Source organism: Meriones unguiculatus, chromosome 2, assembly GCF_030254825.1.
Source record: "Meriones unguiculatus strain TT.TT164.6M chromosome 2, Bangor_MerUng_6.1, whole genome shotgun sequence".
Taxonomy (NCBI): domain Eukaryota; kingdom Metazoa; phylum Chordata; class Mammalia; order Rodentia; family Muridae; genus Meriones; species Meriones unguiculatus.
Genome location: NC_083350.1, coordinates 1,293,380 through 1,307,485, shown reverse-complemented (window position 1 = coordinate 1,307,485; position 14,106 = coordinate 1,293,380). Strand labels below are relative to the sequence as shown.

General features: G+C 40.1%; 1 protein-coding gene across 2 annotated transcripts in view; it reads left to right on the top strand.

Moving 5' to 3' along the window:
• Positions 1 to 790: 790 nt before the first annotated feature.
• Positions 791 to 14,106, top strand: part of Cd226 (CD226 molecule) — a 100,242-nt gene continuing 86,926 nt past the window's right edge. Inside the window, exon 1 of one of the 2 annotated variants that reach the window (XM_060376956.1) lies at positions 791 to 1,013. The gene's annotated coding sequence lies outside the window, so the exon portion shown is untranslated. Of the gene's footprint in view, positions 1,014 to 11,135; positions 11,355 to 14,106 lie in introns of those variants that run through there. The other variant, XM_060376957.1, reaches the window with a different exon arrangement.

The window sequence follows — 14,106 nt, the reverse complement described above, 5'->3', positions numbered from 1 at the left end:
AGGAAGGACATATCTTAAGTACATATTCTTTGCCATTCTAGGCAACAGAGTTCTTCCAACAACCTAGGTACACTATTATTGAAAGTATAGGACACAAAACACTGTTTGTGGCATTTAGGGTGTTAAAAGATCCTCACTGGATTCTACCAAGGGTGGAAAGTACCTGATGTAAAGTATGAGAGCTAGGGTCTCTCTTCCTGGAAACTTCAGTCTTCTTGGAAGAGAATACTATTGTAACTGGACAAGGATCTAGGCCTCCTCAGTGGATGGAAGACTGGGAGGACCATGACTGCTTACACAGAGAAGAAGGTTTGAACCCAAGTCACTGCACAGCACATACTCTTTTTTTTTTTGAGATTTTCTCTATTTATTTATCGACCAATACAATGCACTTAATAACGAGATTCCTATAGATTCTTTCTTTTTTCACTAGCCTGCTCTTTTTTTATTGTTTATTATTATTAGTTACATTTTATTAACTCTGTATCCCAGCTGTATCCCACTCCCTTATTCCCTCCCAATCCCACCCTCCCTCCCTCAGCTTTTCCCTGCCCCTTTCCAAGTCCACGGATTGGGGAGGACCTCCTCCCCTTTCATCTGACCCTGTTTTATCAAGTATCTTTAGGGCTCATACTCTTGCTCCTAGGCTGACAATTGAATTTCTCTTGCTTGTAACCACAATGGAGAGCTCAACATTATCAAATGGTGACAGCACAGAGCAATGGGGAGTGGTGTCAGGAGGCTGGCACTGAGGGGAAGAGATACGGAGTATCAGAAAGTCCCTGTCTGTCAGTATAGCTGAACTGACTGTTGCCTCTGGTTTCTTTCTCAGGAAACTATTCCCCAAAACACAGCACTTGCCAAGGTGTGCATTCCCTTGAATGTACTTGCAATAATACATTTCCTGAAAACCTTAAGGCCACCAAGACAACAAAGGTGAAAAGCAGAAGAGGAAGGAAAGGCCAGCGCAGCATGGATGTGGAGACCTAGGCCCTTGACAATGTGGAAGGCAGGTGAGGAGAAGGCATGGGCTCTCAGCTACTTTCTGTGGTGGTCTATCTCTTGCTCATGGTACTATAAGAGCTTCACAAAGCTCTTCACTAAGCATTTTGCCAAAGTCTTACAGGTCTAAATGTAGACTTGTGTAATCATTGAAGAACAAGACAGTCTCCTACACACATTTATCACAATGTATGCAGCCCGACCACTGGAGATGGGTACACACCTACTTCCGGTTCTTATTAACAGAACCCACTGTAATAAATATTTATACATTTTGATAAATATCCTTGCTAACTTTGCTAAGTTTATCTATTTTGGGATGCATATTTTGAGGTGGCCTTGCTAGGTCTGTTTCTTCATAAAGACTGTTTTTCTCTATAAACAGAGACAATTTAGAATGTTTGTCAGTTGACTCTACTTCACAATGTTTGCCTTTGCTCTTGTCAGTGGAGACCGTAACCACTGTTCTCATATCTCCGTTTACTCGCCTAATAAAACAAAAGCTGGCTTGTAATTGTTTTAATTTTTTTTTTCTTCAATGCAGTTTATTCAGGAACATTGAACAATCCTCGGACCCCGGGGAAAGCCAGCCCACAGCTTAAATAGCCTCTGGGTATTGCTTACAGCTGCTGAGAGCTTCACATCCTTATTTGTTTTGCTTTAATTGGGAATATTTGGGTGATTTTTGTAACATATAGTTAAAAAAACATTATTCTTCCCTCTCATAATTTGTATTTATCCCTCTCCAGATTCTCATGTGTTTTTACTTTCTTGATGTATAATTGATATGCCAGAGTCTAAATTATTAGGTAGGAAAAGGAGTTGTTACTTTCCCCCTAACTTTGGAGCTTTGGAGGTTTATGTTTAAAGTGGTTTAGAAAAGATGCAAGTTACAGTCTGAAAATAAAAGGGCATAGACACGCACACATGTATGTATGTATTTATTTATGTATGTGTGTACGTATTGTATTATGTATGTATATATGTGTATGTACGTGTGTATATATTGTATTATGTATGTATGTGTATGTATGTATATATTTGTGTATATACATATATGTGTGTATGTATGTATGTGTGTATATGTGTATGTGTGTATGTATGTATGTGGAGGAGAGAGAAAGAAAAAAGAGAGTCTGTCTTAAACCAAAACCTATCTTCATCCATAGGTTTTAAACAGAGCATCATTTTTAAAGACCATTTTTCTCACTCTTAATTTTGAATGAATTTTAAATTAATGGTCAGTTTATTAGCCAGCGTTGTTAGTTGCAATGTTTAGAAGTAAATGCATCTAATCTGATAATGAAGCAATGTATTAAAAGGTTGTAGTATACCATCTAGACAGAAGGATCGTCTTTACCATAGAATGTGAGTGGTGTGGAGATCTGTGCAGCCCAGTGCTAATGACTATCAGTACTTTAATATATGCTAAAATTTTCCTGACAGTATGCATGGTTTTTAATTTGCTACTAAGATTTAAATGCATTTAATAATTTTTCAGGTATAGATGGGAAATCCTTGGAGGTACTATGTACATTTATGACCTTGACTAGGAAGGGACTTTCACCTACTGTATTCTTGTTTCTAATCCTCTGAGGTTAGACACATTAAAAATACTTACATTGGTTATAAAAGTCCCACTTCAAAAAAGTAACAATTTGGGAGAGGCCTACCTAGATAAAACACTGGCAAGTGTGAGGGCTGTTCACATTTCGAGATGCTTTATAGAAGCCAGGCAGGTGTGGGAGCTGCCTGCACTCTTAGCACGCAGAAGTTAGTGGACAGGGATGCCTGGCCTTGCTGGGTAGTTAAACCAGTCTAGATTGGAGAGCTCTGGGTGCAGGGGAGGTTCCATCTCAATAAACAAGGCAGAGAATGTTCAATAAAGTACCAATAAAGATGTTAAGTTCAAGCCTCGATAGGCATGCAGACAAGTGGTATTGTGTACCCACGTGCTCGTGCACACCCCACACATATCCACACACATGCACACACACACACACACACACACACACACACACACACACACACATGGTAAGAAACATACAGGATGTGGGATATGTCCCAGAATAAATGGGCAATGGAGGCAGCAGAGGCTTGCTCAATGACACTCAACTTGCAACAACATTCCTAGGACTACCCGTTGTGTCATATGAAGACGTTTGTTTAGCAGTCTCTCCCACCCCCATGCCAGCACAGACACTGCTGCTTGTCACTGCCTGCCAGCCCCTGCGTGGGTATGAACTCTGTGTAGAAAATGAGCAGGCCTTAAAGCTTACACAGAGCTGCAGCCTCCCCAGCCCTCTGTCAGAATGGCCTCTAGTGTCCCTATTTCTTGTTTCAGATCTAAAAGTGTCTGATGAGTGTCTGTGATATAAAGATATCAGGTTGAGCTTGCTTCTGGTTCCAGCCATAAGGTAATCTGGCAGAGGAAATATTCAAATTGAGACTGCTGCTCTCTGGTTTTGCTGCCCAAGGAACGACAGGGTCATGGAGGTGACAGCGGAACGGGCTTCTTGAACACTATGTTAGAATCCAGTTCTTTTCCCGACTGAACTGCAATGTCACTCCTATCATGTATTGAAAACTTACAATTCTTTAAGCCTATAATGAACTTTGATTCTGACAGAATACAAGAGTCATTGCACCTTTCTAACCACAGTTAAACGTGGTGGTATGACATACGCCACTCTACTTTTCTTCTTTTCACAAACATGCCTTAATATCCTCATTTAAACAGCTCTAGCTAACCGAGACTGTCTCCATCATGTGACCCTTCACTCTTAAACACATACCACACTAGTGCTTAGGGTAAGTACCCCTGGCTGATTACCTCCCAGACCTCAGCTCTAACCAGAGTACAGTTAACACATATAATCTGACCTCAAAAAGGTGAGTAAGCACTACTCACCTTTTAATATACTTCCAAATTGTGTCCTTAACTGAAAGAATAGCTTCATTCACATATGCTCTACTAATGCATTATTTAAATTTTTTTGGTAGAAATCACAAATGTCTTTAATTCTTAATAAGCCCTCAGGAACATTCCTACATTGTAACGCATGCTTACATGCATTTATATTATTCAAATTTTGTTGTTCGTTTCAATATGATTTGTATAAATACTAAATTTTGAATATTTTTTAAGATTTGTGGTTTCAATTTCTTTAAAATTATCATTATAGTAAATTAAATTTTCAGAATATGTTAAACATTAGCAGAGGCTTTTTGCCACCCGTACTTTACTCTGGCATGTAGCTGAAAGTCGTCTGAAAATCGTCTTTCTTTTCAGCATCAAGTTCACCTTGCTGTATAATAAGTTTTCTTTGTTATAGCAGAGATTTAAAAACTGTTGTGTGTTCTTGCTAGGTAAAGCTACTTAAAGATCATCAAATGATCTTTGGCATGCTCAGGTCAGTGATATTTCCTGTTAAGCAGTGTTGGCCGTTTGCTACTGAGTTTACAGTATTTGCTAGATCTTCATTCTTGGCTGAACTCAAGCTAGGGCTCACTGGAAAGATCATGTTCTGAATGGTAGTAGTTTCTTCCTCCTGAGTCACATTAGAAAGTCCCTAATAGCTGCTTGAACTTTTTTATTTTATTTTTTAATTTTAATTTTTTTTTTAGCGAAGTTGGTCAAAAGACATATGTGTTGCCAAGTGCAGTTCCTCTCAATGTAGAGGTTCCTTTTCATCATTCACTCAGTGGTTTTAGTTTCTATCATTTTTTAAATTTTTTTTTCTTTCATGTGTGACTTTATTTATTTATTTATTTTTTCAATGCAGTTTATTCAGGAACCTTGAACAATCATCTGACCCTGGGGAAAGCCAGCCCACAGCTTAAATAGCCTCTGGGTAGCCAACCCCAGCGTGCCATGTGGGCAATGCAGATAGGTCCACATACATGGAAGCAAGCCAGATCCTCAGCCTTAGCCAATGTGGAATTGTTCGTGACAGAGAGCACTCACCATCAGGAAGGTGGAAGGCGGAAACCAGCTCCATCTTTAAGGCATAGCATTCCGCAGCTCTCTACAGTTCCCCCTTTTTGTTTTAGACGCATCAGGCAAGAGTAGAGGTCTGATCTCTGATATTAGAAATAAATTGGGACTTTGTACCGATGTTCATTTAGGTGTCATCCACCCAAAGAGCATCAGACCCGTCTGATACCTTTTTCTCAGAGGCGGGACCTGGGCCATCAACCCGCATGCAATCAGACATGCTCTTCTCTGGGTCCAAAGCGGCTGACCCTGAGTGTAGTGCTTAGCCTCGCATCCTGAGCATAACCTTTTAGCTTTTTATGGTAGCCAACCATGCTTGGGGAGACTGTCCTGCTTCAATGGCTGTAAAGGCCTGAATGATCATGGCTGCATTACGATGTTGTGAGACTCTAATCTTGCATATACACCACAGGCAAACCAAGGAGACCAACACCAGAAGGCCTGCTAACGCTCTTTCTTCATAATTTGTTCATTATATATCCTGATTGAAGCCTCCTCTCTCAACTCTCCTCCAGTCTCAACTTCCCTCCCTCTTCCCCCTATCCTAATCCACTAGTCCACTGAAGGGGGGGGGGGGCGTTTCTCCACTATTGCCCTCTGCCCATAGCTTGTTAAATCTCATCAGGACTGCCTGGCTCCTCTTCCTCCGTGGACTGGCAAGGCTGCATCAACAGACATGAGTGATCAAAGAGCAGTCAACTGAGTTCATGATAGAGGCATCCCCTGCTCTGTCCACTCAGAGATACATATGGAGACTGAGTTGCCAATTTGCCACATCTGAGCAGGAGGTGTATGTCCTCTCCATGCATGGTCCTCTGTTGGTGCATCAGTCTCTGCAGAACCCCATAGGCTCATATCTTTTAGCTTTGTTGGTCTCCTTGTGGGGCTTCTGTCCCTTCCATGTCGCTCTATTCCCACCCTGCTCTTCCTCCATAAGACTCCCTGCATCCTGCCCAAAGTTTGACCCTGAGTCTCAGCATCTGCTTTGATCCCCTGTTGGGTGAATCCTTTCAGAGGACCCTCTATAGTGGGATGCCATCCTGTTTTCCTCTCTTCCACTGCTTCTGGTGTCTGTCCTGTTTGCCATTCAATCTGGTGCTTTCTCAGAACATTGGGAGTCACACTACCCCAATATCCAGCTATACCACTCCTGGGCATATACCCAAAAGATGCCCCAATCATTCAATAAGGACATTTGCTCAACCATGTTCATAGCAGTTTTATTTGTAATAGCCAGAATCTGGAAACAACCTAGTTTCTAATCTTAATACTTATCCTGGTTGATTGTTTCATCATGCATTAGAAAAAGACAACATATATCTACAATGGGTATTTTTCTATATAATAGTTCAATTTCTCTATAAGGATAAATTTAGATTACTCCGAGGTGCAGTTTGTATGTGAAAGATGAGTTAAATTCTTAATTTCCCATCTCTTAGACTTTGTTAGAGCAATGTGCTGGTGCTCTGGGAACTTAGAAGAAAGAGGCAAAAAAAAAAAATAGTTAATGTGTTGCCCCTCTAGTGATGTGATTTTTACTGTCTATTAGTTCTGTAAGCAGATAGTAACACCAAAGAACATTGTTTGTTTTAAAATGATAAAAGTGCCTTCTGTAAAGGTCCCAGCTTTGCTATCTCTATGAGTGGTGGCCAGTCTGCATCCTGTTTGACTGATGTTCCTGCCCTGTTGTCTTCATTTGTTCTTCTGGGAAGAACTTTGAGAGTGGAGAAGCTTCATTTGTCTTAGGCTGCTTCTGTTGTCTTCTTGCGTGATTACTGAACTTGTGACAGCCTTATTTTTTTCCTATTTGCTGATTAAAAGTATATAGCTTTATGTTGGGAAGAACAATTCTACATTTATAGGACCCTCCTCATGGGGTGCCTTGCATTCCTTTAGAAACTATGTAAAGCTAATTATTTTAGACTATTTATATTACAAAAAATTAAATTCTTTTAGGATCAGCTGGCAAAACTGTTACTGATTATATTCTTTACTGGTTATATTCTTTATTACTTATGTTTCTATAGCTATAAAAAACACAACTAACAGCAACTTTAGGAAGAAGAGGTCCATTTTAACTTTCAGTTTCAAAAGGACAGAATAAAAAATGGCAGGAAAAGCAGTAGCAGGAAGCTGAGTTATCATATCTCCATGTACAAATAGGAAGCAGAGAGAGAGAATGGGGTACAGACTGTCAAAGCCTACCCCTGGTGATATATTTTCACTAGCAAGGCTCTACCTCGTAAAGGTTCCATAATTTCTTCAAACATCTCCACCCACAAGGGACCAAATGTTTAAATACAAGAATCTTTCTAGACGTTTCTCATTGAAACCACTATGGATCCATCAAGAAAAAGTAGCTGTCCTGATTCTGTCTACAGCAAAGACAACAATAACCTTGCTATAGAATGTAATTATCAAGAGGGTGATAACAATGCTAAGGATGATGATAACGGCAGCGTGTGTGTGTGTGTGTGTGTGTGTGTGTGTGTGTGTGTGCATGTGTCTGCATGTAGTAACAGAGATAGGAAATGAATACAAATGATATAGAACTTTGTTAAAACTTATTTTTATAAATCTGAGAGTGAATGAAGGAGGAAGCAGAAAAAAATCCCAAACTTTCTATTCTACACCCTATAAATATGTTAGTTTTTAATTGTAGTTGGCTCTTATTTTCAATGCACTTTGAATTATGTGTGTAGAAAATGACTATTTCAGTCAATGTCTAAGATTCATTTTAGAGCTCACTGAGGATTATTTGGCCTAACATAAGAACATTTATAATGTAAAATCAGTGTACTTAAGATTACAGTTTTGTTTTTGTTTTCTTAGTCACTGGTGTTCTTGAGGGTTAAAATTTAATATTAATTCATCTTTTAATTAAATAGCGGTTATTCCTAAATCAGCTGTACACCCAAATCATCACACAGAGACTAGAATTTATTTAATTAACCTAGAGCACATGCTGGGCAATAGTTACTCCATCCTAAACCTCTAAGCCTGCATAATTCCCTCCCATTCAGATTTCCCCCATTATTCTTGCTTTTAGTTATATCTTAGGTCTGGTTCATCTCTCCTCATGGTTCCAAGTCTTCTCCTGCCCATCTCTGCTCACCAACTCCTCTCACTTGCTTCCTTCTCCTCCTCTCTGGACCAGGATGTCCCACCCTATTCTCTCCATTGCACAGCACTAGATGGTTGTTTTATTGACAATTACAGAGAACAAATGATGGCATGTTTACACAAACTTGAGACAGGTGATGCTTAGAATAAACATCACAATGCAATGTCTGGATTGAAACCAGATAGTGGGGTAGAAAAATCAGCATTTGAATGAGCAAAGGTAAACTGTATACATTCCACAAGAGCATTATACCAACACACTGGGGAAATGCAGAGTTGAGGGAGAAAAATATTTATATGTTGGAAACAAGATGGGATGCATATTATAAGTGGTTTCTGGAACATATGTTATAAAGCCTAACGAGCGTAAGTTATTTTTTCATCCTCATTCAACAGTTTTGGTTATACCCATGCAAGTGACAGGTGATGAAAAAAGAACAATGGACTAGACTTAATGTGTCTCATTCATTCATTTATTCATTCATTTTGATGCTTTGTGGCTGGTCTTGAACTCATTATGTAGCTGAATATAACTTTCAATATCCAGTTCTCCTACTGCCAGTTCCCAAGCGCTGAGATCATAGGCATGCAACATCACAGCCACCTTGAAAGAATTTATTTGGCTAGAATAAGAATAGCAGTCACAAAAGAATGTGATATAGGCTACAGTAAATACATCCTGGGGTTGCAGCAAGATCACAGAAGGGATACATCAACCAGATTTTGGAAACCCCCTTCAATCAAGAGAGAATTTTACTAAGGATGTCTGAGCTGAGACCCACTGGATGGAAGAAGAGTAAAAGAAATCAAGGCAAATGACCCTTGTTTGCATAGGCTCTATTCTCCTAGATCATAGTCTTTAAAATGTAAAACATTACTTAAACCTGGATGGATCTTATCAGAATAGTTGTGAGACATGAAGCTAGGAAAAGAGCATCACTTATAGCAGGGCTCAAGAATAAAGTTTCTTTTCCCCAGGACAATGAGGCATTTAAAGAAGTAATGGGAATCAGGTGGGTGCTTTAGAAAACGACCTCTCACCCAGAGTGAGTGCTTAGAACATTTGTGTAATGAAGGATAACACTGTTATTTCCTTTTCTGTGCTTTCAGACATACAGACAGTCTATCAGCAAAGGCTACCTCTGTGTTCTGATTCATGATTAATGTACAGAACAGTTTAGCCCTGCACTGACTTCTTTTGCTAAGTGTAGTCGTATTTCTAGTATTTCCATGCTTTGCATAACCTCGGGCCTCGCTTCCTCCTTCAAGTTGACTTGACCAAGAGGAAGACGTAGAGAAATTTTAATCCAGCAATATGGCTGCTCTGGCACCACAGCTAAAGACCTTTTAGGTCTATTCCATCCTGTTGAAATGCAGAACACTCTGGATTACAGCATAATATGGCTGGACTATAGAGAGAACCTTAGTAGACACCTTTAATGACGATCAGTGGAGATAAGATTAGTTTATAGAGAAAGTAGCCATGTTTGAAAGTGACAGCTAATTGAGGGGCAGACAAAGTGACAAATCAGAGAAAGATTTGACAGAATGAGTCACAGATAGGATATGCCCAACTCGCTTGAGAATGGGACAGGAAAGAGAAGCTACTTAAGAGCAATACAGGGAAAGAGAGGGAAGATTTTTTCCTTTTTCTTTTCTTTGTTTTTGTTTTGCTTTTTAACCAACAGTTTTTTACCAGGATAGTTTTACAGAGACAGGTTGCAGAGAGAACAAGCTAGAAAAAGTGAAGACAGAACAAACCAGAGAATGAGATGATGCCAGAAGATTAAAACATTTCCAGAATTAGTTTGAGGCCAGGCAATTCAGTCAGAGCCAGAACAGCTGAGTTGAACCAGCCAGTGAGAGTTCAGAAAGAGCTACAAAGGCTTGGGAATAACTCTCATCTCATCCCCTCATCTGAAGATATACAAAAAAACATTTACAGAATCACATCACATAAACTACATATGATATAATAGTGTATTTGAGAGAGCATTATATTATATATTTAAATGAAGCAATAATAAAAAAGAGGTAATCAATATGAGAAGAAGTGAGGGGACAAGGGACAGGTTCAAGGTAGGACAGAAAAGGGAGGAGTGAAGTAATTATCCACATATATGCAAATATATAAATATATATGTTTTTTGATACAAGCTCTCTCTGTGTATTGTTGCCTGTCCTGGACATGCTTTGGAGACCACATTGGCCTTGAACTCACAGAGAGCTGCTTGCCTCTGCCTCTCTGAGTGCTGGGATTTTAGGCATGCAGGCACCCAGAAAGTAATTATATCTTAATTAAAAATTTTAACAATAACGGAAAAGACGATGCCTAATACATATGAATTGATCGTTAGTAGCATCAATTTTTACTCCTTTATGTGTGTATATGTGTTAGGGTGTGTACAGACTAAAGGTTGACTTTAGCTGTCTTTTTTAATCACCTTCTACCTTACTTTTAGAGATAAGATATTGACTGGCTAGAAAACTCCAGCCTCTGCTTCCCCAATGTTACAATTACAGGGGTGTGCTTTTGCCCTCTACTTGGATGCTTGGTGTAGAACTTGGTGTAAAAAAATGCATGTTTGTGGGGTAAGCCCTTTATCAACTGAGTCATGTCTGCAGACCTCTGTGTTCTTGGGGAAGAGGTATCAAAGATTAGATGGCAAAAAAGAGATTTGTGTGTGTGGTTGTGTGTGTGTGTGTGTGTGTGTGTGTGAGAGAGAGAGAGAGAGAGAGAGAGAGAGAGAGAGAGAGAGAGAGAGAGAGAGCTGGTAGTACCAGAAACATGTTTAGATAAGGTCTGAGATAATAAAGCTTCCTGAGTTATAGATACTACTGAAGGTACCTTCCTCTGACTGGCAGGGAGAAATGGGGAAATGAAAAGAAAGAAATGAATTTCAACTTTAAAAAAATGCATTTAGTTTCAATATGGAGTTACAATGCGTACAAAAAGCATACAGAGGCTGGAATTCTTTGAGTTTGGAAAGAGTATGAGTAGATGAAAGAGCAAAGTCACTTCTCGACGCGGAAGACTCCTTGACCTCAGGAGACCCTGCTTCACGAAGCAGTGTTTGCTCTCGGCGGCTGCCTGAAGAGGCTGTGGTGGAAAGAAAAGCTCAACTTCTGAGAAGAGTTGGGTCCCAGAAAAAGGCGAGCCAGTGGCTAGGATGCCCTGAGAATACCTCAACCTCAACCAGGGTTACAGCCAAAGGGCATTGCTTACATCAAGGTAAGTAGTTCTCTTAGAAAGGAGGTTGGACCGCAGATTTCATGTAAATGCGCATCTGTGCAAGTGACATGCAATTAGAACCAACAGTGTCGAGGGAAGGAGCTAGGTGCTTACTGGAAGGAGGGGTACGAGCAAGTGCTGGAACGGAGGGAGGTGAGAGAACATGGTGGAAATGAAAAAATGCTTGTATAAAACATTCTGTGAGCCCAGTACTACAATTAAAGTATGCCAATAAAACATCGGGTGTGGCCAAGCTTACATTTTGCACAAGTAGCCTGTGGTACAAGTAGATTATGTGCAGTGCAGGAGAACAACAGGAAACTGCTGTCATTGCTTGAATGTCTTGTAAGCCTGTGAGTTCAGTGGTGGTCACAGTTTTGGTAAATGGTGCCATTTAAATACTTTTCTCCATCTATTCATAGAAAAATTGTTTCATCATAATGCAATTTCTAAGATAAGAAAATTGACATGATTTTATAAGTACCTGAGCTCTTAGTCTTCCTTTTCTTAAGGAAAGTTGAGTGAGATGAATGTAAAAAATGTCTGCTATCTAAAGACTTTTTGTAGAGTAAAACTCTTCCTGTAGAAGACTATAGCACAGAAAGTGTCCACAGACAGTTAAACAAATGAGAAGGGCTGTGACCCAGCTAATGTTTATAGGAATCAAACAGTGGCCTGGATTCAGCTCATGGCTCACAGTGTATAACTGCCCCACAATACCATTGCTGAATGCAAACTAAGGATTTGGAGTTCAGTGGAATGAAGTTGTTGAGATTCGAAGGGAGCCGTGGTGCAGAGGAGACCGCAACTTCCCCAACTGATGAGGATTCCCTAGAGGTACTTCACTTGTGGCTTCTTTGGAATCTGCCTGGAGCTCTGAGCCACCAAAAAGCTAAGTGATGGTGTCCCAGCACAGAGACAGCCTCTGCATTTGAGAACAAGAACTGGAACAAAAATCTCATGCCACTGTTCTTCCCAACAGTGGTCACAGATTTTCAGAGCAGCAACGCTTTCTGCTCAGCCATGCTCTGCTTTCCTGTGGTTTGAGTGAGAGAAGAGAATTATCATGGGTATACCAAACTGAATCGAGGAGGAAAAGGTGTCATCAGAGTGATCAAGAGAGATGAAAATCCTCCCAACTTTCAGAAGTGGTAGAAACACTTAAGAATGTGTCACAGATATCTGATGCAGTGAACTCAAGGAAATGGAGAGGGCCCTGTCTGTGTGGCTAGAAAGAGTGTGTCTGAAGATGCTCGTCAGAGCCATTGGAGAAAACTCTGCAAACAGATCCCTGCTCTTGTGCATTGCTGTGGTGTTTTAAATAATGGACAAATCCAGGGATATATTGATTAATGGCTTTCTTGAGGACAAAGCTCCTCTGTACAGACAGCTCTGTTAGAAAAAAGCCTCTCAAGCCAAACCCCTCCATAAATCATGAGAAAAAAAATGACTGTCAACATCACATAAATAGCTCAGTTGCAATCTCTATTTGTCTTTAGTTAGATGTTGATAAATAGGGCTTGTCCCCAGCAAAGTGGAAACAGCCAAACTTTTATCTTCAACTGCAAGTCCATTGGCCCCTTTCTAAGTGTATGTGTGACCGCCAGGCGCTTCGATTTCTGAATGTGAGTACACCCGAGCTCTGAGCTCTGCTGAAATGGCTTGCATGGCTTAGGAGTGAGCCACACATTCTTATCAATTACTTAATACCACCGTTGTGCCCACAAACCTAGTCTCTTACTCCTAGAGAGAGGAAATTTCTTTCGATTCTGTAAGTCACTGAAAGTGGAGGAAATCACATCACACCTAATTTCATCTAGTTCTGCAGGAATACATTGTTACACTGTTTTTTTTTCTATATTCTTCCACATTACAGAATCTTTTCCTGAACACACACACACACACACACACACACACACACACACACACACACAGGCATGCACACACACATGCACTCACACATTAATTTAGGAAGCATTTAATTTTAATCTCTCAAATCTTTAATTGATAACCTGGACTGTCTTTTATAGTATTTATTTCTAACTGTTGTCACAAGCATGTGACACAGAATTGCAGCGTTCTAGGAAACTTAATGTGTAGTCATAAAACGGGCAGTCGAGGAACCAAGTAAACAGAAACAATGAACAGCAAACGACTCTGCTTCTGCCTTTGGAGGTACAAATGTACAGTTAATCTTTAGCAGGAGCAGTATTCGTTTTACCGTAGTAAAATTTGTATCACAAAAAACTAATCATTTTTAAGTGTCTGCTTACATTGTATTTAAGATTCATAAGGCTCTCCAATAACCACTTCAGTTTGGGGAGATTTTATTTATTTGTATTTTATGTCTGAGTATTGAAATCTGTGTTTGTCACCACATGGGCACAGTGCCTACAGAAGCCAGGAAATGGTGTGAGAGCACCCTGGACTAGAGTCACAAATGGTTGTGGGCTTCCACATTGGTGCTGGGAATTGAACCTGGGTCTTGTGGAAGAGCAACTATTGCTCTTGGTCACTGAGCCATTTCTCCAGCCCCAATAGCCACTTCTTATCCATTCCAACACATTTTTATCATCCTTCAAGAAACTTAATAAGTCAACAGGCATTCCCCCTTCTACTATTCTACCAGCCTTTGCAAACACCAATGTGCTTTGTGTGCTTACAGACTTACTCTCTCTGTGGGCCATTTGTGCCTGCACTGTTTTATTTATTTTCTATGGCCATTCATATCCTGGCAGGAGTCCACGCTCCT